The 21,926-nt window shown below is 51.6% G+C and overlaps 1 protein-coding gene across 4 annotated transcripts in view; it reads right to left on the bottom strand.

Moving 5' to 3' along the window:
- The window catches only part of LOC119445377 (protein RER1-like), a 138,200-nt gene that overhangs the window by 41,545 nt on the left and 74,729 nt on the right, over window positions 1-21,926 (bottom strand). The window lies entirely within an intron of this gene.

Here is a 21,926-nt window from a genome sequence, read left to right as displayed (position 1 = left end):
AGAACAAAGAATCCCCACTGCAATGAACTGAAGAGGCTAATGAGGCATTCACTCGAGCAAAAATCATGCTCGCCAAGAACACACTGCTTGTACACCCCAAGCCTGCCGCGCTAACCTCCATCATGACCGACACGTCCAACATCATGACCGACACGTCCAACATCATGACCGACACGTCCAACACAGTTGTGGGTGCTATTCTACAGCAATACACAAACGAAGCCCCCCCATAGCAGCCTCTCGCCTTTCTCCAAAGGAAGCTCAAGTCGGCACAAACACGGTACAGTGTCTTTGGGCTAGAGCTCCTGGCTGCCTACCCCGCCGTAAACCATTTTCACCACTTTGTCGAGGATCGACACTTTGTGATCCTCACTGACCACAACCTATGCAGTCAACGCAGTCAACCGGCCAGCATAGATCTGCACTCCGAGAGAAATACATCAGCTTTGTTTCCATCCCAGAATTTACAAACGATTTCCAGCATGTCAGCGGCACAGAAAACATTCCTGCCGATGTACAGAGTCGCGTGAACGCTGTTAGCAATGTCACCACGTCACTTGGACGCAGAACTTGGAGCTTGCCAGCAATGCGGCGACATTGAAATCGACCTCCTTTGTCCACATCACTGCAACTTGAGGATGTCGCTTTTCCCGGCAGTTTCACCATCTTCTGCGACATCTCTACAGACTCAGAATGACCATTTGTGCCTCTTCACCTGTGTCGACGCCTTTTTGAAGCAAACTAGCTCACAGGAATATGCACCTCGCTGCCATCAGCAAACTTGTACTGAGAATTATGTATGAACATGCCCAGCCATGTGTCCTTACAATACGCCAAAATAGCTGATTGTCATAGGTTGACAACGACTTGACCAGGCAGACACTTAGATTTGAAAGTGGCTTTCAGTTTGCAGAACACCTAAGTATATTGCCACTTGCGTGTAACCCTATGAGCACCAATAAAACATGCTCAGTACGGACTGTGCGTTTGTGAATATCACAGGATACAGTTTTGCACGCCGCAATGGTTTTTATACGAAAACTACCAAAGTGTGCATGTAGCATGCAATGACTTTGTTAAATCCAAACTGTAATAGAAAGATAGATTTGCTTTGGCTCCTCGAGGTACCCTAAAATGCCATTCATGGAACTGCCTACAATGACAAACCCAGAGGCACAGGCATCTCCTGTTCAGCATTCCTTGCCTGGAACATACTAATAAAAAAAGAGCGCAATGCAGGCACATGGTGGTTGCCTAGGTGACGGAGAAACCTTTTTCTCGGATGCTTATCAGCGGTGTGCTTTGCACTGAACATGGCTTCAGTTTCTGTGCACGTGTTGCAATGCGCGTCGTGAAGTGCAGATATCACATGTGAGATGTTGCCAGTCTAAGCAGTGTCCTGCAAATTTAGTTTGGAGCTATTAGCCTTGTAGCGCCCACCGACACCGCAACCCGGAGCGCTTTGGTCGGTGCTCTCAGCCGGTGCCTTGGTGCCGGCTGTCAAAGAAGAAAAAAATAAAGAAGTGCAGCGCGTGCTCGTAGCGCAAGCACAGCACGCGCAGTGTCGTTCTGAAGGGCTAGCCACGGTGGTCGTCGCAGCCGCCGCTCCGCTAGCAGCCTTCGCCTTCTGAGTAGAGACGACGGCATGGCTCCTTAGTCGCCGTCACGTCCTCCTACATTGGTGACCCGGGAGAGCGCCTTGCACCGAGCGACACGCTGCCATGGCCACTTGGCCAGAACCGCAGTTCGACCCACCACTGCCACCGTTCTCGTCCAGCTACGTCGGTGCATGGTTCGCGCAGTTCGAGGCCGCTCTGGAGCACATATAGATCGAGGAGTTCAAGCACGTGGTACTCCTCGACGTCCGGCCACTTGCTCTCCAGCTCCACCTCGGCGTTCCATCGCCTGGCCCGCACCCGTACGACGAACTGCGGCAGTCCGTTGTCAACTTCTACGGCGCTGCCTACCGCCCTCTTCCAGAGGTTGACCACACGGTACGAGACTCATCTACGTCAACACCCTCACGGCCAGCACCAAGCACGTCTGTTCCTGCGCCCGTATGCCATCGTCATCAGACCACCTCATCGCCTTTCTTGCCACCGACGATGACACGTGGCAGTGGAGACATCGCCGACCCAACGCCAGCTACCGTGCCGCACGCCATCGGGTCTGTCTCCTCCAACGACACCCGACCCGTCCACGCGGTTCGCTGAGCCAGTCTCCGAGGCGGCGCGCGAGCTCGGCACCGCACCGATCTCACTGCCTCCGACTCTGCCGGCTAACGCCACTGCGGACGCGGGTCACGACCTTCTGCGACCCCCACTACATCCTGCGTCAGGCGTCCTCAACGGACCACTGGATGCTCCTGTGGCCCCTGAACCCACTTTGCCTTGCCGGCCAGTGGCTTCCTCACGATGTGCATCATCGCCTGCTGTGCCAGATCATTGTTGCCTCCCGACAAGGTATGCCACATGCCCGTGCAATGCACGCGTCGTGGCCTGTCCAGCACTTCAACTCCATCGCTCGTGCGCGCACCCTACACGCCACGCAACGGTGCGGTACGTGATACGCCGCCAACAACACTCGCGCGGGTACCGCCGGAGTACCATTCGCCTCACAGGCCTCCCCGTTCCTCCTTCAAGATGCATGGGCCGATCATTATATCGTCGGCTGGACGGTGTCCAGGACTCCCTCCCAACAGCGTCCGTTCAGCGAGTCCCTCGACCGTTGCGGAGCTCCCAGTGCCACCCGCCTGAGTAGTGGTGGCGACTCGGTGCCTTGGCATTGAGGACTCGGACCAGCCACAGACACTTTTCAACGACTCAGCTGGCTCAATTATGACGTTCTCAGTGATGCTACTGCAGACTTATGATTTGGAGCAGTTTTTGGAGCATCAGAAATTTCATTTCGGAGCACTTTGGAGCAGGCAATTTGGCATTTTGGAGCAGCTTGGAACAGCTGATTTTTGACATCCTGAAGTATTTCGAAAAAGCGAGTTGCAATTTACATTCAATTACCTGAATAATTCTTATGTTCTCACGAGAAGCTTCGTGAACATTTCCATCTATTGCAGATCTCGTGGAGAAAAAAAATGCACTTGTAAGCATGCGACACACACAGACACAAATTGATATCATTTCGTATATTGCTAGTTTTCCCAGATGTCATCGGTAATATCCAGAAAGAGAAATGATGGACACATTGGCGGCACGCAGTTATTATAACCACGTCATGCTACGCTTCAAACAAGCTACTAGCTGCGTTTCCGGAGTAGATAATGTCCGCCGATGAATCACCAATTAACCTTGAAGCCGCGAGCCTCGGCAGAAACCGCACTTTGCCGTCGAGCCCCCTTGCAAGGCAGACGCCGCGTCGGCGCCGTGCGTGGCACTGCTAAAGTCACTGGAACCTGGAACTTTGAAAGTACCGCAACGCCGGAGCGAGCGCAGGCAACACTGCGCGGAAAAGACGAGCAGCTCTTCCTCGAATTTTCTAGGCTTGCTACAGTGAAGAACAGCACGATGGCTGCCGCAATGGGCCCTGTGAAATCCACAAACAAAACCGCATTTCGTTTAGCTAGATACGATGTAAATTACAAGTACAGTAGCCGACGGATTTTCGGACTCCAAAAATTCGGACTTGTTCGATATTCCGGACTTCATAGACGTACCGGCAGGATTGCCATAGAGCTAATGCATTTTCGCGAGCGATTTTTTGGACGAATCTAGGAGCCAATGTTCGATTTTCCGGACTAAATCGCTCGCTCCGAGCCACGCTACCCGATCTTGGAGGCCACCACGTGGGATTTTCCGCTGGCTTGGCTTCTAGTGCCCCCCTGTATAGCCTTCAAGATCGGTAGACGCACGCTATCCCCTCGTCTCCGAGCCCATGCCCGCTCTTCCTTGGCCGACAAAACGTTCTAAAAAGCTCCACTTGCTTTTTTTTGTTCGGTCCGTACGCTGTGTGCGCGTGAAAGCTTGCGAGGGTCAGCCAGCAACCGCAACTTATTCTCACGCACGCGAGAGAGCAAGGCGGCCGGAGGCGCGCACGGACTTCGTTCGCTGGCGGGGCACGGGGAGAAGGCGGCGGAGACGGTGGGGAGTTGCATTCTGCTCTTGCGGCTGCCGACGAAGCTGCCACGCAGGCACCGTAACCGTATCTTGAAAGCGATCTGCTATGTGGCCGAAGTGTGCGCCCGCGATCTGCGATGGGTACAAAGGGCGTGCGCAGAGTGCCAGTAGCTTCGTATGCGCTGTTTTTTTTCTTTTTCGACGTTCGCGTTGAAGCGAGAGAATAGACAGCGCGAAGGTCAATATGCCCGCGGTCATCGAGCGAGATGTGTTCATGTAACCTGTGCGCGCGTGACACCGTGCTTATTTAGTTAGTAAGCGCATATTTACAACTTTATACGGCCGATAAAATTAACATCCTTATATACTTCATATCGCTGTCTATTAATTGGCTATCGCAATCGATGCTCCGCCTTTTGGGCGAAAGTGCGACATTTTTCTTAAGCCGCTCTACGCCTCATAATTTTTTTCTCTTGGGCATTTAGGGAGTTCGATGAAATACCGCAAGGAGCTTCTCAGCTTTGCGATATCAACAAGTTCACCAAGTGGGAGTGAACTTGTCGCTCTTTATCAGGTGCAGCCAGAGATAGCACGGCGCTTGCTGACGCTCTTTCCGCTTAACTGGTATCGCGAAAAGCGCTTTCCCGGACTCCCGGCGGTTGCTGCACCCGAACGTGCAGCACCCAGGCATTTCCCTTCGTTTTGTTTTAAGTCTACGAAAGTTACATATACACTAAATTATGCAAAATCTGACCTCGTTGATGACTCGTACGCGCGGCGTGTGCGAGCGATGTCTGTCTGCTTATCTCCTCCAGCGCGGCTTAGATCCGCCATCTATAGTGGAAAGTGATCACCTGACGGCAACTGACCAATCGGCGGCGCGGCGGCTAATTAGAGAAAAGGGCTGCGGTACTTTCCAGGTTCCAGTGACCTTAATTGGGACGTACGCGCTAGAGCTTTCTCGTCTCCTGTTTGCAGCTAAGGTTGCAACTAAGGCTCGCCCTATCGTCACGTTGCACATTTTAATTCCCCGGTGGTGCAATTGGCGATAGACGTCGTCAAATCCGAAACTGTTTGGCGCAGTTAGGCGCAATTTTCGTCGATTGTATCAGGATGGCGCAGCAAATCCCAATTGGCGCACTTTGGCGCAGTTGGCGCAGGAGTGGAATCACTGCGTTCTGTCTGGGTGGGGGGCCCTGTAACGCCCACCGACGCCGCAGCCCAGAGCGCTTTGGTCGGCGCCATGAGCCGGTGCCTTGTTGGCGGCTATCAAAGAAGAAAAAAAAATAAAGAAGCGCAGCGCATGCTCGAAGCGCAAGCTCCGCACGTGGTGTCGTTCTGAAAGCTAGCCACGCTGGTCATCGCAGCCGCCGCTCTGTTCGCCGCCTTCGCCCTTCTGAGTAAGGACGATGGCACGGCTCCTACGGCTGCCGTCACATCCCTCCTACAGCCTCTATGTGCACTTGTGAGCTTCAGCCGTTCCTTAGTAGGCATTCACAGTAGTTGCCGCCGGCTGATGACTTGAACCAAACTACGCTTCATAAGCAGTGCTGTCAGTGCAGCCCGTGCGCGTGATCGCAAGTATAGTCTCTATGTAATCGTCTACAGGTACGAACATATCAAGGGCGAGCTTCACATGATGGCATGCTGCGCGACACCCCTGCCGGCTAAGCCTAACCAGCGCGCCTCGTTGGCGACCAAAGTTGTGGTTTGGTGCCGAGTCAACGAAATGCCTTGCAATGGCTGTACGGCACATGGAAAGCAGAGAAACCACCTGGATAACAAAATTGAGGGCACAGACAACACTCGAATGGCGACAACTTGGTCCGCAGTCGCCATGTTTTCGACACCGTGCATACGCCGATCAGATTGAGAAATCGGACGAGACACTGTACTGCGCCTGAAATTTCGGTCACCATCGTTTTTTAAAATTATTATTATTCTGTCTGCTTCACGTGAAGACCGCGGGTACCTGGACATTAACCTTTCAACAATCGTAAATTTAAATGGATGCAAGTCACCCGGTCGCACGCTTCAATTCTCTGATACGCACGGTTGCTTAGTCTACATGTTTTTTCATATGTGCAGGTCTTGGAAATCGTTGTTTTGGTTATAGTGCGGCATCGCTTATAGTGCTAATATTTGTGACTCCGACGACTTATGTTATAAGCGGTCTACACTGTTTTGAATATGTTGGTGAAGAAAAGTTCGATACGCGTGTAGTGCAGCGCTGTAATATTAAACAAAAATTTAGCAAGAGATAGAGCATATTGTCACGAAGATAATTAATTCGAACTCGCCGAAAGAGAGCACCTTTCTTTAATGATGGCCGACACTCAAGAGAACGCGTGCACACCTGTGCCCTTCGTCATCTCTCTGGCGATCTTGTGCCTGTAGTGGGCAGCCTTCTTCGCGTCATTACTCCCCACGTGAAAAGCGACCGTCCCGGTTGCTGGTTGGAGAGGGTAAAGGGCAACAGAGGGCGTGGGAGAGAGTTGATCAGAGGGGCACTTCTTCGCGGGCGTAGTTCAGCTTCATCTGTACTACGTGGACAATCTCGGCTCGTGCTCGACGTCGGCTCGAGCTCATATTAGTACTCTGAGGGACAACCTCGTAGTTCACGTCGCTGAGTCGCCTGATGATCTTGTACGGGCCAAAGTATCTGCGCAGTAATTTTTCTGACAGCCCCTGATGACAGACGGGTGTCCACACCCAAACGTAGTTGTCGGGTTCGTACTGAATGTTCCTTCGGCCACTGTTGTAATATTAGGCGGGCGTTGGCACTCTGCTGGTTGCGGTTGCGAGCAAGCTGTCAAGCTTCTTTGGCTTTCTAGATGATGTCGTCAGCGTTGTCACTTCTTGTTGTTCCGTTGTCTACCAGGAGCATGGTGTCTAAAGGTGCTGTTACGCAGCACCCATAAACCAGTTCAAATGGTGTGAACCGAGTGGTTTCCTGCACAGCCGTATTGTATGCGAATGTCACATATGGTAGAAATTGGTTCCAGGACTTGTGCTCTACGTCAACGTACATCGAGATCATATCAGCCATAGTTCTGTTGAAGTGCTGAAGCCAAAGTTAGTGGACGAATTGATGGCCGTCGCAGTAACACAATTGGTAGTGCAACGCACGCGTAATGCGGAGGTTGCGGGTTCGGCTCCCACCGGCGACAAGTTATCTTTTTGTCCACTTTCATTTCCCTTTTTTTCATTATTTTCTACATTCCAATTTCAACTACACTTAATTTCCCCGATGCTTTCCTTGGCTTCTTTGTCTGTTGGCTTTATGTGGTTATGACTAATAAAATCGAACCCCTCGGTTCCCATTCTTCTTTCGTATTTCATTATGAGGGTCTCGAATCTGGCAGCCTTGATGTCATTAGGTAGCATGCAAGGGTTTATTAGCCATGTGCCTGCACTCCCAAAATCACGTGTATCATATCGTGACGCCATCGGGCTAAACAGGGTGTTCCACATCCGCCCTCCATGGTTCTGAGTGGCACTGGCTAACACTCCTAGGGCTAGATCTAGTAAACATAAATACCCAAGTTAGTGGACGAATTGATGGCCGTCGCTGTAGCACAATTGGTAGTGCAACGCACGCGTAATGCGGAGGTTGTGGGTTCGGCTCCCGCCGGCGACGTTATCTTTTCGTCCACTTTCATTTCCCTTTTCTTCATTATTTTCTACATTCCAATTTCAACTACACTTAATTTCCCCGATGCTTTCCTTGGCTTCGTTGTCTGTTGGCTTTATGTGGTTATGACTAATAAATTCGAGCCCCTATGCTCCCATTCTTCTTTCGTATTTCATTACGAGGGTACAGTGTACTAGAAGGGGGCAGTGGGCTTACTCAGCCGCTCCTCTGACGCAGTCAGCGTCGCATCCAAGAGGTGGCGCCACTGGCAACTTCAATGGAACCTTTGCTTGCAGAAGCTTTGATTTTCCTTGCATTTCTGTCGGTTCAGTTCGAAGCAGTTCACACTCTTTTGGCATACTTGACAGTCTTTACATATCTTTAGCAAGCACTATGTTTGTTTAGGCCACATGATATTTGCCATAATAGTATCTTGTGGAAAAGGAAGACGGCTGCCTATCCTAACTCAGACCTTTTGTGCAAAGAGCTCGTCGCTGACGGATGTTGCTTATGCGGAAGGGGCCTTCGAATTTTCCGAATTATCGTGCAATCGTAAAAAAATTTGAAAACGGTTGCATGCCGTGTCGACCTAATGTAAAATTTTGTCAGAGAGAAAACAGTGCGCGCATACTGCCCAGCTGGGCTAAAAAAAAAAGCATGCTAACCAGGTTTGTGCCTTTGCTTAGCCAAAATGAATATGTATATATGGCTTAAATATTTCATTGTTCCACTTTAGTTGTTCCATGCTTCCCAGTAGCCTTCTGCGTTTATTGTTAACCATCATTACACCGGCACACATTTGTTAAATCAAATCAGGTTTGTTTTTTCCATAAAGAAATGGAGGGAGGCCTGAACAAAAAGTGAAAACTAGTTCACTTGACAAAGGCTCAGGCATATGCTTTGTGGGGATCGAGGGGCCTTCCCGCGCCTCGCCCCCCAGCTCGCGCGTGGCACTTAGCTCAATCTCCGGGAACCGCCGCCATAACGGCAACATGGCGGACATGGCGAGCGCGCCGGACTTACTTTCCCGCGCAAACCGTGCTTCTCCCCCCCGGGATTGGACTTGCCCCGCGAGAACACGTCACCGGGACGCGCCCTGATTGGCCTCCCGCGCGGCGGCCCCCGGGCACCCTCTCCACCCGAGCTCTCGCCCGCAGAGCGCTTCCTCGCCGCGGCAGAGGCTCACAGGCTCGCAACGAGGTGGTTACATGAGACCTTTGTTCTCGCGACTCCTCGTTATCGCGCTTGGCGGACCGCTACCCGGTTAGCCCTAGCGCAGCGGGCGCGCGTACTCGATCGGTCTTGCGGCGAGCCTTGGCCCGTAAGCGCCGTGACTGTAGCACTGAGCTGTACCTTGGGTGAATAAACCCGTGTTTGTTGGCGATCTGACTTAGAGCACTGCACAGGCCTGATTTTTCGGCCCGAGCCCGGCCCGGGCCCGCTTTACGAAGCCCGAGCCCAGCCCGGGCCCGAGCGTACATGACCGAGACCAGCCCGGGCCCGACCCGGGCCCGTGTTACTGAGCCCGGACCCGGCCCGGGCCCGGGCGTTCATTACTAAGCTTAGCTAGGGCCCGCGTGTGCATGACCAGGCCCGGCCTCTAAGAAAAAATTCCTTCTTTTTTTTACTTACAGATTGTACCGTATCTGTCAGCCTCACCTTCTCGAGGTTTAATCAGCTGCAGTATATAAGCAATAAAAGGCCGAAATCTTTGTTTCTCCCACGGGAACATCAGTAATCCGGCCCATTGCCTGTGCTACTATTTTTCTGGTGGTGCGCATGTACTTACCTTGATTTGTACGATATGGTTCTATGATGTCATTTAGCATGCAAATATACAGGGTGTTTCATTTTAGCTGAACCAAATTTTTAAAGATTGCCTGTGGCAGATAGCACAGTTACAATCCTTGATCTAAACTACTCGATGAGGCGGCCATTACTTCCCCGAGAAATCAAAACGCCTAATTGAAGAATTACCATAATTACGCTAATGAACGTTTTAATTAATTATCTCATCGCACATCTTTCAATCCACTAATTATATCCGCCGAGTTCGCAAGGCGTATCCACTTGGAACGAATTCTCAGGAATAAACCAGTTTTGAGATAATAATTTTCAAAGTGTCCGACGAAATCAATCAAATCAATTTATCGTCCAGTTTACATGCTGGACGGTCATTTTGGACTAAAAGCTACATATGTAGCTTGACATGACCCGAAAGACCACACATGCAAAATAATTCACATATATTTCCAGCTATCGCTGGAATTCCTCATAGACGAAATAGCTATGAATGGAAAGGCAAAGAATATTTGCGTAACGGTGAGTTAACAGAATTGGAAAAGTTTTAACAGAATGCATTTCAAACAACACTACAATAACAATACTAGCTATACAAAACAACGCAGCACCAGCTATACAACATAGCATGAGACTGAATTTTACAAGATCAACATTTGCTAAGAAAACGAAACAGGATTTACATTATATACTCAGAACCATACAGAAAGGCAGAATAATAATCACATCAGATACATTACAAGTGACCAAAGTGTCAGCTGAGTTCCTTCTTACTGAAATTACCGCCATTTTTGTATCTGTGGAAAGTGAATGGTAGGTCATGTATTAACGACTGATGCTTATAGAGTGTTCTGAAGTATGGAATTGACAATATCTCAGGATTTCTTGTGTTCGCATTAATGCGACGACGCTCTAAGGAGGCTAATTGTTTTTTGTAGTTACAAGCTAATTCTGACATGGATGGCCTATGGATGGTAAAAACGCCTACTTGAATATTTAACATAATTACGCAAATTAACTTTTTAATTATTTTACGGCACATCTTTCAATCTACGAATTATAGCCGCTGAGTTCGCAAGGCGTATCCACTTGGAAAGAATTCTCAGGACTGAACCAGTTTCGAGATATTAATTTTTAATATGCCCGACAAAATTCATGGGCGTTCCAATTAACTTTTTGAGGAAAACGCTGTTTTATGCATTGAAGCAAAAAGTAACTGGCCTTAGCGCTAAAATAATGCCATATTATCGACACTGGTAATAGTGCGATCGCAAAATAGGTAACATGGAAATGGTTTGAGGAGTGGTTCTTTGTATAATTTATTTTTCCTTACGCGGAAACAATGTTCGTTTTTGCGGAAAAGGAAAAAAAAAACAAATTAGCGTAGCTTGCACTGGCTGCGCAATGCTAAAGAGACAGCGGAGATGATGGGCACCTAGCTAGTCCTGGCTTCTGGACTAGACTAAGCACTACCAAGTCATCCCCAGCATTTTCCGGAATTTATTTATTATTGATTGATTATCAATTAGCTATTGATTTGCTATTTATTGTCTATTGCAAGATAATGGCCACGTATTTGGGATAGGCTAAGCACAACCAAGTTATCGGAATTTATTGATTATTGATCCATTATCGATTAGCTATTGATTGGCTGCCGATTGGCTATCGTAAGGTATTGGCCACGTATTTGGGCTAGGCTGAGCACTACCAAGTCATCCCCAGCATTTTCGGGAATTTATTGATTATTGATCGATTATCAACTAGCTATTGATTGGCTATCAATTGCCTATCGATAGGCAATTAGTCCCCACTATTCTTAGCTAGACTTATCCAGGCTCAGCTTCGCTGGTTCACAGGTGTATGTGCCATTGCGCTTCGACCCTTTCTGCACTACTGCCAGGATCGGCTCACATTTTTGGATTCAGCGGACACAATAGGCCCGGCTGAAACAGCTCCGCTATTAAAAATCAGAACTTCATCTGTTTTACTATTTTCTTTGATAAGATATAGTCATCTGATAAGATATACAGTCAAGAGAGCGGTGTGGATCTGAGAACAAACGGGGATAACCAATATTCTAATTGACATTGAGCGGAAAAAATGGAGCTGGGCAGGCCATGTAATGCGTAGGATGGATAACCGATGGACCATTAGAGCTACAGAATGGATACCAAGAGAAGGGAAGCGCAGTCCAGGACGACAGAAAACTAGGTGGGGTGATGAAGTTACGAAATTCGCAGGCGCAAATTGGAATCAGCTAGCGCAAGACAGGGTTAATTGGAGATCGCAGGGAGAGGCCTTCGTCCTGCAGTGGACATAAATATAGACTGATGATGATGAGACAGTCATCTTGCACGTGTCACTTCAGCTTGGCACAGAATGCATTGAACCATGCAATGCATAACGGTCGCGTGTGCTCGAAGGCCTACTTAGGCCCTTCAATGAGCGGGCCCGTGGCTTCAAGCCCGAGCGCGGCCCGGGCCCGCGGCCTCAAGCCCGAGCCCGGCCCGGGCCCGCGGCTATAAGCCCGGGCCCGGCCCGAGCCCGCCGACAAAACGATTCGGACGGCCCGGCCCGCGGGCCGGGCCCGGGCCCGTGCAGTGCTCTAATCTGACTCCGGAGCCTTCTCTGCGCCGTGTCGGAGAGTCGACGAACCCTGCCGTAGCGCCTTTGTGCGTTGCAGAGTGGAGGAGCGTCGTGCCCTTTCCTGACCGTCGCTCGTAGGGTAAGCCTTGTGCAAACCCATCTCCACATAACTGGCGCCCAACGTGGTTTCGGCATAGCATCAGAGCAGGCCCCTTCACGGCCCTCGTTCCTGCCTGACCCCCTGGCTGCAGACTTATCGTTCTTCGGAGCGAACGACACCGATAGCACGAGGTAGGTTCGCCTTCGCGACCCTCTGCTTTCGGCCACCGGGAGCGATCCCTTCCTTGGAGCGCCCTAGGCGATGTCGACAGCTCGGATGTGTACGCTAGTCCTATATAGCCACGCCAGTTACGGGTTTTATCAACTGTTTGAGACGCGCGGGGAGCAGGTGCCTACTAGCCCCTCCGGCGTGCTGTCTCCGCTCGCTGGCCTTTGTCCCGAGTTCAGTTGTGCCCAACGTGCCGCATCGGAGCCACCCCGCTTAGATGCTCGCACGAATACGCTCGCCGGCCTCCCTTGGTCCCGAGCGTCGTTCACTGCGCCATGTGCCGCATCGGAGCCACCCTGCTTAGATACGCGCACGCATACGCTCGCTGGCCCACATTTGTCCCGAGCGCCTTTCTCGGACGAATACGCCGCGGTGCAGCCTTCCCGCTAAGCCGTAGGCGCGAGCTCGCTCGCTGGCCTTCCTTTGTCCCGAGCGCAGTTCGGTGTCCAGTGCGCCGCAGCTGAGCCTCCCTGCCTCGCTGTTGGTGAAAATTGCTCGCTGGCCTCTCCTTGTCTCGAGCGCAGCTGGGAAGCAATGTCGAGCGCGAGCCACCCCGCTCAGCCGACAAAGTCGCCGCGTTTTCCGCCTACCGCTTGTCTCACGCGCATCCGAGCGACATTTTCGACGTGCGTGAGTCACCCCGCTCCGCTGTCGATCCGTCTGCCGGTCATGTGAGGCCTCATGCGCCTGTCGGAGCGGCAGCCCAGCTCTTCTCTTTGCCGTTTACTGGCCCCACGTTCGGCGCCAGTTATGTGGAGATGGGTTTGCACAAGGCTTACCCTGCGAGCGACGGTCAGGAAAGGGCACGACGCTCCTCCACTCCGCAACGCACAAAGGCGCTACGGCAGGGTTCGTCGACTCTCCGACACGGCGCAGAGAAAGCTCCGGAGTCAGATCGCCAACAAACACGGGTTTATTCACCCAAGGTACAGCTCAGTGCTACAGTCACGGCGCTTACGGGCCAAGGCTCGCCGCAAGACCGATCGAGTACGCGCGCGCGCTGCGCTAGGGCTAACCGGGTAGCGGTCCGCCAAGCGCGATAACGAGGAGTCGCGAGAACAAAGGTCTCATGTAACCACCTCGTTGCGAGCCTGTGAGCCTCTGCCGCGGCGAGGAAGCGCTCCGCGGGCGAGAGCTCGGGTGGAGAGGGTGCCCGGGGGCCGCCGCGCGGGAGGCCAATCAGGGCGCGTCCCGGTGACGTGTTCTCGCGGGGCAAGTCCAATCCCGGGGGGGAGAAGCACGGTTTGCGCGGGAGAGTAAGTCCGGCACGCTCGCCATGTCCGCCATGTTGCCGTTATGGCGGCGGTTCCCGGAGATTGAGCTAAGCGCCACGCGCGAGCTGGGGGACGAGGCGCGGGAAGGCACCTCGATCCCCACAGCTTATGTACAGTTATATAAGGGTGAGCAAAATGAAGTTAACAGGGCTGTTGCTGACACAAAGCTTTTATTTGCAAGAAGTACAGCAAGCCATTGTTTCATGCACTTCAACTCATGTGCAACGGCTTAACTTCAGCTGCTTGAGCCTCTGCCGCTTTCCTGCCTTGTCAGAGTTAATTTCTTTCATATAAAAATGGAGACGTGTGACAATGTAAAAACTAATTATTTTAGCTCTGAGGCTAAGAGCGTGCGCATTGCAGCCAACTTTGAGGGAAAGCTTACTTTTAACAACTGCCAGCATATCCATAACGCTGTCAGAGTGTAGCTCACTCTGAGAGAAGCATTCTGTGAAAATATCATCTAGAATTTTCACAAAGCCGTACAGCTGACTGGAGGAATAAAGGAGGCCTCCTCAGTCACAGAAGTTTGTTAGCCAGGCAAGTTAAAAACTTTCGCCTGGTGGCGTCATAGTGAGCAGCTTTATGTATTCTTGGCATTTTGTACTGGAATTGACAATACACTTCCGCGCAACATAGCCCGCAATGTGGTAAGTGAGCCTCGAGTCGGTTCTGGCCACGTGCTGGTTATGGTCGTTTGAAACCCGCAGGCCTGTGCAATGCTGGGGTACCACGTTTGTGTGGCCTCTGTGGCAGTAGCGCTAGCTGCAGTTTGACTGCACTAATTTCTGTCACATGATGCTTCGAAGAGTCAACTTCCAGTAGGGAGGCCAGTGTACCTTCCTCGCAGTTTCCTTCGCTAACTGACCTAACTACACCATAAAAAGAAAAACAATTCACAGTGATCAGGAACTGTGTTGGAGTTGAGCACAAAACGTGGCTCGATATGGAGCTCGCATACTGCGCTCGTGTCGTCCAGGGGAGGTTCTATGGAGGTTCTTTTCCCACTCTTTCCGCCTATTTTTATCCTTCGGGACGCCAAACAAGGACAACTTCGGCCCATTCTTCACATAAACATAGCCTGTTTGGCACCCAGGCGCGTAACAGTGGTTTTGTCGATGCTGCGGCATGGCTCAGTTACTGCAAGGCATACTCTTGCAGGCTATGTGCGAAAAAAACACTGAAGGAAAAAAAAAAACACGTGAGGACGTCCACAGAAAAAACAACGCAGCTCAGCAGCTCCAACTAATATGATCGAGCACTGGGCGGGCACTAGGCAGCTGCGCCGTCGCACCCACGAACCATTGAAACCGACGCCAGCGCGACCTCTCGGGCTATCCGAGAAGCTCATATTTGCGACATTCGTGGAGCCGCAGCATCGCATAGCCTCCGCCAGAGCCCCCTACACTGTAACGAGGGTCTGGCAGCCTTGATGTCATTAGAGGGTTTATTAGACATGTGCCTGTTCTCCCAAGCTCGTGACGCCATCAGGCTAAAAAGGATGTTCCGCCCACCATGGTTCTGATTGGCACTGGCCAACACTCCTAGGGTTAGATGTAGTAAAACATAAATACCCAAGTTAGTGGACGAATTGATGGCCGTCGCCGTAGCACAATTGGTAGTGCAACGCACGCGTAATGCGGAGGTTGCGGGTTCGGCTCCCCGCCGGCGACAAGTTATCTTTTCGTTCACTTTCATTTCCCTTTTCTTCATTATTTTCTACATTCCAATTTCAACTACACTTAATTTCCCCGATGCTTTCCTTGGCTTCTTTGTCTGTTGGCTTTATGTGGTTATGACTAATAAAATCGAGCCCCTCGGTTCCCATTCTTCTTTCATAGTTTTGTTGAGGCCATTAGTTCGGTTAGTCCATTAGTTTGTGGGTGATAGGCCGTGGTTTTCCGATGATTGGTGTGGGTCAGCGTGACGATCTCTTGCATTAAGTCAGCAGTAAACGCAGTTCCTCGATCGGTTATTAAGATGGAAAGGGCCCCATGACGTAGTACGATTGCATGGACAAAAAACATAGCGACTTCTGTAGCGGTTCCGCGGGGCACAGCTTTGGTTTCTGCGTACCTCGTTAGGTGGTCCGTTGCGACGACAATCCATTTGTTTCCTGCGGACGACGGAGGAAACGGACCGAGGAGGTCCATTCCCACCTGTTGAAACGGTGCTGGAGGAGGGTCCAGGGGTTGCAGATGACCAGCAGGTTTCAAAGGTTGCGCCGTTGACAATCATGGCAGCTTCTCACGTAGCGCTGAATGGACGAGAATAGTTGTGGCCAGTAATACTTCTGGCGTATGCGCGCTAACGTCCTGGCGAAGCCTAAGTGTCCAGCACACGGGTTGTCATGACATGCCTACAGAACTTTTTCGCACAGTGAAACTGGGATGACAAGAAGGAAGGTTTCTTGGCTGTTTTCGAAGTTCTTTTTGTAGAGCACGTCGTTCCGCAGGCAGTACAAAGTCAGACATCGTGACATCGGTCGTGGGAGAACGTTGGCTCCCTGAAGGTATCTGATGAGGGGAAGCATGTACTGTCTGCACATTGGAGGTCAGCCATCTCGACAGTGTCTACTACACCAAGAAACGGGAAATCTTGCTCTATGTCACAGGGCTTCCAAGGTATAGGTGCACGTGAGAGGAAGTCAGCGTCGCCGTGCTTCTGTTCAGATCGATATACCACTGTGACGTCGTACTCCTGAAGGTGGAGGCTCCAATGAGCGAGGCGGCCTGAAGGGTCCCTAAGACTCGCAGTGAATGGTGGTCACTTACTATGCGAAAAGGTCGGCCGTAAAGGTATGGTCAGAACTTGCCAATGGCCCAAACGACAGCTAGACACTCCACCTTTGTGAGACTGCGACTCGCGTAGGCTAGTACTCGTTCGGCGCCGTCTTGCCACTGAACGAGTATAGCACCGAGCCCCACGTTGCTAGCGTCTGTGTGGATTTCTGTGTCAGCCTTGTCGTCGAAATGCGCGAGTACGGGGGCTGTAAGCAGTCACTTCCGCAATCCTGTAAAGGCTTTCTGTTGTTCTTCCGTCCCCTCGAAGGGTACATCTTGGCGTGTTAGTCTCGTTAATGGTTCGGCGATCCTTGAAAATCCTTCGACAAAACGACGGTAGTAGGCGCAGAGACCCAGGAATCGCTGAACTGCCTTCTTGTCTGAAGGACGTGGGACCTGAGTGACGGCAGCTAGCTTCTCGGGGTCTGGCCAAACACTGCGGGGGCTGACTACGTGTCCGAGAAACTTTAGCTCCTGAAAGCCAAAATGACAATATCGTCGTAGAAACACGTTTGGGATATCGTCTGGACCACATGATGCTTTGGTTTTCAAGTTCAGCAGCATAGATACCACACCTGGATAAGAAATGAAGTGTGCACATGGAAAGACTGTCGTGTTACATGCGCAGCTTGAATCAGAAGTGGTAAACACGCTTTGAAAATATGGATTAAAATGCTGGGCAATGTCCCTCTGATCCGTCACGTTGCTTCCGGCGACTGACATTTGTAACACTATTCTTTTGTTTTCGCTGATATAATTCCACAATTTACTAGGGTCACTTCTAATAAAGTCAGGCAAAGAAGTTTTCAAGTAATATTCTCTTGAGCTGTGTACAGCTTCAGCGAGGCTGTTCTGCGAATCAGTTAATAAATCCGCCGGCGCATGTTTTTTTAATCGTTTAACTTTCCACTTCTGGATAATGCTGAGTACCCAAGGTGTTTGTTAACTTTCTTAGGTTTGGTTGGTATAAATTTTTTGAAGCAAAAGAGACACACATCTTTAAACCGTGACCAGAATAAGCAGACATCTGTGTCGTCGAAATCTGCCTGCATCGTTAGCCCTTCAATAGTCTTTAAAATAATGAACCGATAGATTTTTATGGCTAGTTATCGGAACAAGAGGAAAGAAAGGCACACAAGTTTATGATCAGAGAGACCTTGTCCTATTACAATTAAACCTGCTTATAACGAACCTCCATATAATGAATTCCTGGATATAACGAAGTTTTTCTATTCCCCGCCGTTACTCCATAGAAGCACATGTATTTGAGACCTCTACGTAACGCAGTGGCAGCGGGAGACCCCCCTCGATATAACGAAATTTCCCCTTCGACAAACTAGAGATTTCGCCCCAAATTTTGTAATTTTTGAGCGAGCAGCAACTGGAAGCACCTTCTCCGCCGCGACGGAATGCGAAGCGAGCGCACAGGTGCGAGGCGGGCCTGCATCCCTCGACCCGGCAATCTTGCCGCCGCGGGCGGGCGTGACCTTTCCCCCTCCCTTCATTCAAACCTGGATCCTGCCGCTTGCTGCTGGCCTAGCCCGCCAAGCCCGCACTCTCTCCTTTTCCAGTTGATGTTGCCAACCCGCTGGTACACGTTGTGACACATCACACTCGATGAGCGGGGACACGCGCTGTCAAACGCTGGCGGCGTGTGGAAGTGCCGCTGGAGAAGCGAGCGAAGTGACCTTCGTGCTGTCATGTATCGCTTCAACACAAGCTGAGCGTCGAGAACCCACAGCACGCACAACGCTACGAGCCGCCGACGCACCTACACTGCTAGACTCTGCCCCAACGCAGATCGCTTTCAAGATACGGCCCGCGCGACCGCGCGCCGCTGCGCAGTACGCAGTTGATGCCAGAGTACAGTACAACGCTGCCCTGCTATCCCTCCCCCCTCGCCGGTGCCTCGAGTGCAACGGAAGGCGCGCTTCCTCCCTGCTTTTCTTTGCATGCGCGAGATTTAGACGTGGTCGTTGACTCCCCTCGCACGTTTTCACTCGCACATACAGATACGACGCGTGGCGACTGCGTTATCGTCCTTGGACTTAATACGAAATATCTATGAGCCAAAACCAATTTTAGGGCCTGTGGTAGGAGGACGACAACTTAATATTTGTGATCGGTGTGCGGAACCGATATTTGAAATGCGCGGGCTTTTCCGTGCTTGTGCTCGGCGTGCGGGGCCGAAAAGCGCGGGAGTGAGCGTCGCTGGTGCGCGTGATCGGTGCGCGTGCCGGGAGAGACCATCTGGAACGACGGGGCATCCAGGCTGACAGAACGGGGAGTGCAGCGAGATGGAGCGGACCGAACGCCGGCCCACGTCCCGGCATCCCGGTCCTGCACCACGAACCGGGCGCCGCCCCGGCTTCTACCATCGTCGCGGGTCCTGTTGAGCTGGGCCTCGTCCCGGCTCGCACGACCGCTGCCGTGTTTCCAGGCTCGGGCCACGACCCAGAGCCCTGGTCCTGTTCTCCAAACCGGGCGTCGACCCGGCTTCTGCCACCGTCGTGGGTCTTGCGGAGCTGGGCCTCGTCCCCGCTCGCACGACCGCTGCCGTGCTTCCAGGCTCGGGCTACGACCCAGAGCCTGGTCCTGTTCTGCGAACCGGGCGCCGCTGCTGTGCGGGGCTGCTGTTCGGGGCTTCGCCCCGGCTCTCATCCCACCGCTACGGTGCCGAGCTCGGGCTATGACCCAGAGCTAACGCTCCGGAACCAGGCTACGTCCTGGAGCCATCCTGAGCTTCAACCGCCGCCAGTACTCACCGCCGTCAGAGCAAGTCCGCCGAGCCGTTGCCACAAGGCCGGACTCCTGATTAGAACTGTGAGTGCTCGCCAGTGACAGTTAACCCAGTTTATCTGTATAGTTCGTGTTCCCGTATTCGTCCCATGTGCCGTTCGTGTCATAAATACGTCTCTTTGTGTCTCTGGTTGCCTTCTTGTGCGTCTGGCTGACCTGCGCCCACAACATAATCATCACAGGCCACAATGTGTCATAGACACCATATTTATATAGCAAATACAGATCTCAGAGGCCATACTATTGCTGGCGGAAACCGAAAATAAGTCATAGTTGTCGCCCCCGGTGCTTTGGGCGGCCAATGCGCATTCATCGTCAAGCCTCCAAGCCAAGCGACATGAAAACTCAAAATGGCCACTCGGGCCGGCGCGGGGTGGCAGTTCGCAACGTATGATGCGGGAACGGTCCCACAGTTGCGACGCAACAGTGGGGTTACCAATGCATTGGGTTCTATTAGAGCTGTGCCCGGACCAGCCGAAAACGACGTAACAGCCGGGAAAACGCAGGCCCTGGGAACGTAACAGCGGGGTTCTACTGTAACACTATACGACGCTACGACGCCATCGTGACGCTCGCTCTTCGTTTCCGATGCCTCATGCTTGTGCGAAACGACGCGCGTCCACGCATCCAGTACCTGGTGTGACCTTCCAAGGATGGGTGCTTCTACGAAAACGGAAAATAGGTGCGCGTTACAATTGAGGGTGCGTTAGAATCGAGTAAATACGGTAAGCGTTTTTTTTTTTCGAATTTTCGTGCTGAACCTGTATATAACAAAATCCTCTTTATAACGATGTTTTTTGGGAATTTGTCAATTTCGTTATATCCAGGTTTAACTGTACTACAGTATATTCAGAGAAATTGCGATTAAGAAACACAAGATCTAATACTGAACTGGCATCGCCGTGTACGCACATTGGCATATGAACTACAGTAAAAGCTCGATGATACGATCACGGCTAATACGAATTTCCGGATGATACGAATTTTTCTGTGGTCCCGGCTGAGCCCCATTACTTTGCAACGTGCTAGAGAACGGTTGTTACGAATCGATTTTCAGCCTGCGTCGGTTGATACGAATAAACGCCGCCCCACCGACGGCCGCGACAGAGAACAGCGCGCAGTCACGCGCTTTCTCTCCTCTTTTGGTGCGGAGGCGCGGCCGCCCGACAGCGCGGACTCCGCGACTGGGCGCGAAGAGTTTGAAGCGGTGGCGCTTCAAGAAATAAATGCTTGTTACGTACATGTGCCTGAGTGAGTTCACCTCTGACTCTTTAATTTAGCTACAGTCGAATCTCATTAATTCGAACACGCTTATTTCGAACATACCGCGTACCGACAATGCTCTTAGCAGCGCGCCAAATAACGCGGCGGCGCCTCCGACCGGCATTGCTCCGACACCGCCATAGAGCAAAAGCTCAGGAGAGACCCCTCAATGCCATGCGCGAAGGAACGGGGGGGAAAAAAAGAATCCGCGGCGGAAATTTCCCCCCTCTCTCAAATTGCAAGGTCGCCGTTTCTGCATCGCGCCGGAACAAGCGTGTACGTGCCGACTAGAGTGTTCTAGACAACCGTATTCTAGCACACACGTCTCAGCCACGCGGATAAAATGGCAGTGAACCCTTCTCCTCTATTTTCTAGTCACATGTTGACCTTGCACACTGCGGCAGCAGCGCAGAGGGAAGCAGCGGCGGAGGCACAGTCGGGCCAACGAAACTGCCACGCCCGCAAACGCTCGCTTCCCGATAACGGCAGGAAACGAAACTTCAGGGGGCGGCTAAAATAAGCTGGCGCCAGCACGGCGGCGGGCGTGCACGGAGATGTGCGCGCGGAGTCAAAGGTGAGAGAGCTACGAGGGAGTTGAGAGGGAGGGCGAGGGGAGCCACCGAAGCGGCGGATTTGATGCGGCCATATCCGCTTCCCTGCCGCCCTCCTCCCTCACCTTCGACGGTCTCCGCGCGCACCCGTGTGCCGGCGCCGCCCGCTCGCTCCCTGAAGCTTCGTTTTCTGTCGTTATCGGGAAGCGACCATTAGCCGGCGTGGGCAGTTTCGTGGCCTGCGCTTGCTATGCGCTTGCGCGCCGCGATATTTCAGGACTCGCACCGTTCGTGCATCGTGCTATGGTGCACGAATACTTCAAAAATACGTCCTTTTAATTCGAAAAAATTTTCGGGCCCCTTCGAGTTCGAATTATCGAGATTCGACAGTAGTTTTAATTGTGTTTCGATGATACGAATTTCGGCTAATACGAATATTTTTCGTGACCCCGTGAGATTCGTATCATCGAGCTTTTACTGTACTTGTAAGAGGTCATGCATAAGCATAATGTCAAAAACTGCGTTAACATGTTTGGAAGAGTTAATGCCGGCATCAAGGTGCTCCCAGTCTACTCTAGGTAGGTTCAGGTCACCAATTAGTAAAACTTTATTTTCAAATTTAGCCATCTAATTTTTCAGTGTGCTACGGTATTCCGGAGTGACATTTGGTGGTCTGTACAGCCAAAATACCATAAAACTATGACCCCAACATGTAACCCTAATACACATGCATTCTAATGCATCTATATCTTCCATTAAAACAGCCTCGATACCGTTTTTGACTAAGATTGCCACCCCTCCTCCTCTAGTGGGCCTGTCCTTACGAAAAGTAGTGTAG

The sequence above is a fragment of the Dermacentor silvarum genome, chromosome 3 (genome assembly GCF_013339745.2).
Source record: "Dermacentor silvarum isolate Dsil-2018 chromosome 3, BIME_Dsil_1.4, whole genome shotgun sequence".
Taxonomy (NCBI): domain Eukaryota; kingdom Metazoa; phylum Arthropoda; class Arachnida; order Ixodida; family Ixodidae; genus Dermacentor; species Dermacentor silvarum.
This window is presented reverse-complemented; position numbering and strand designations above follow the sequence as displayed.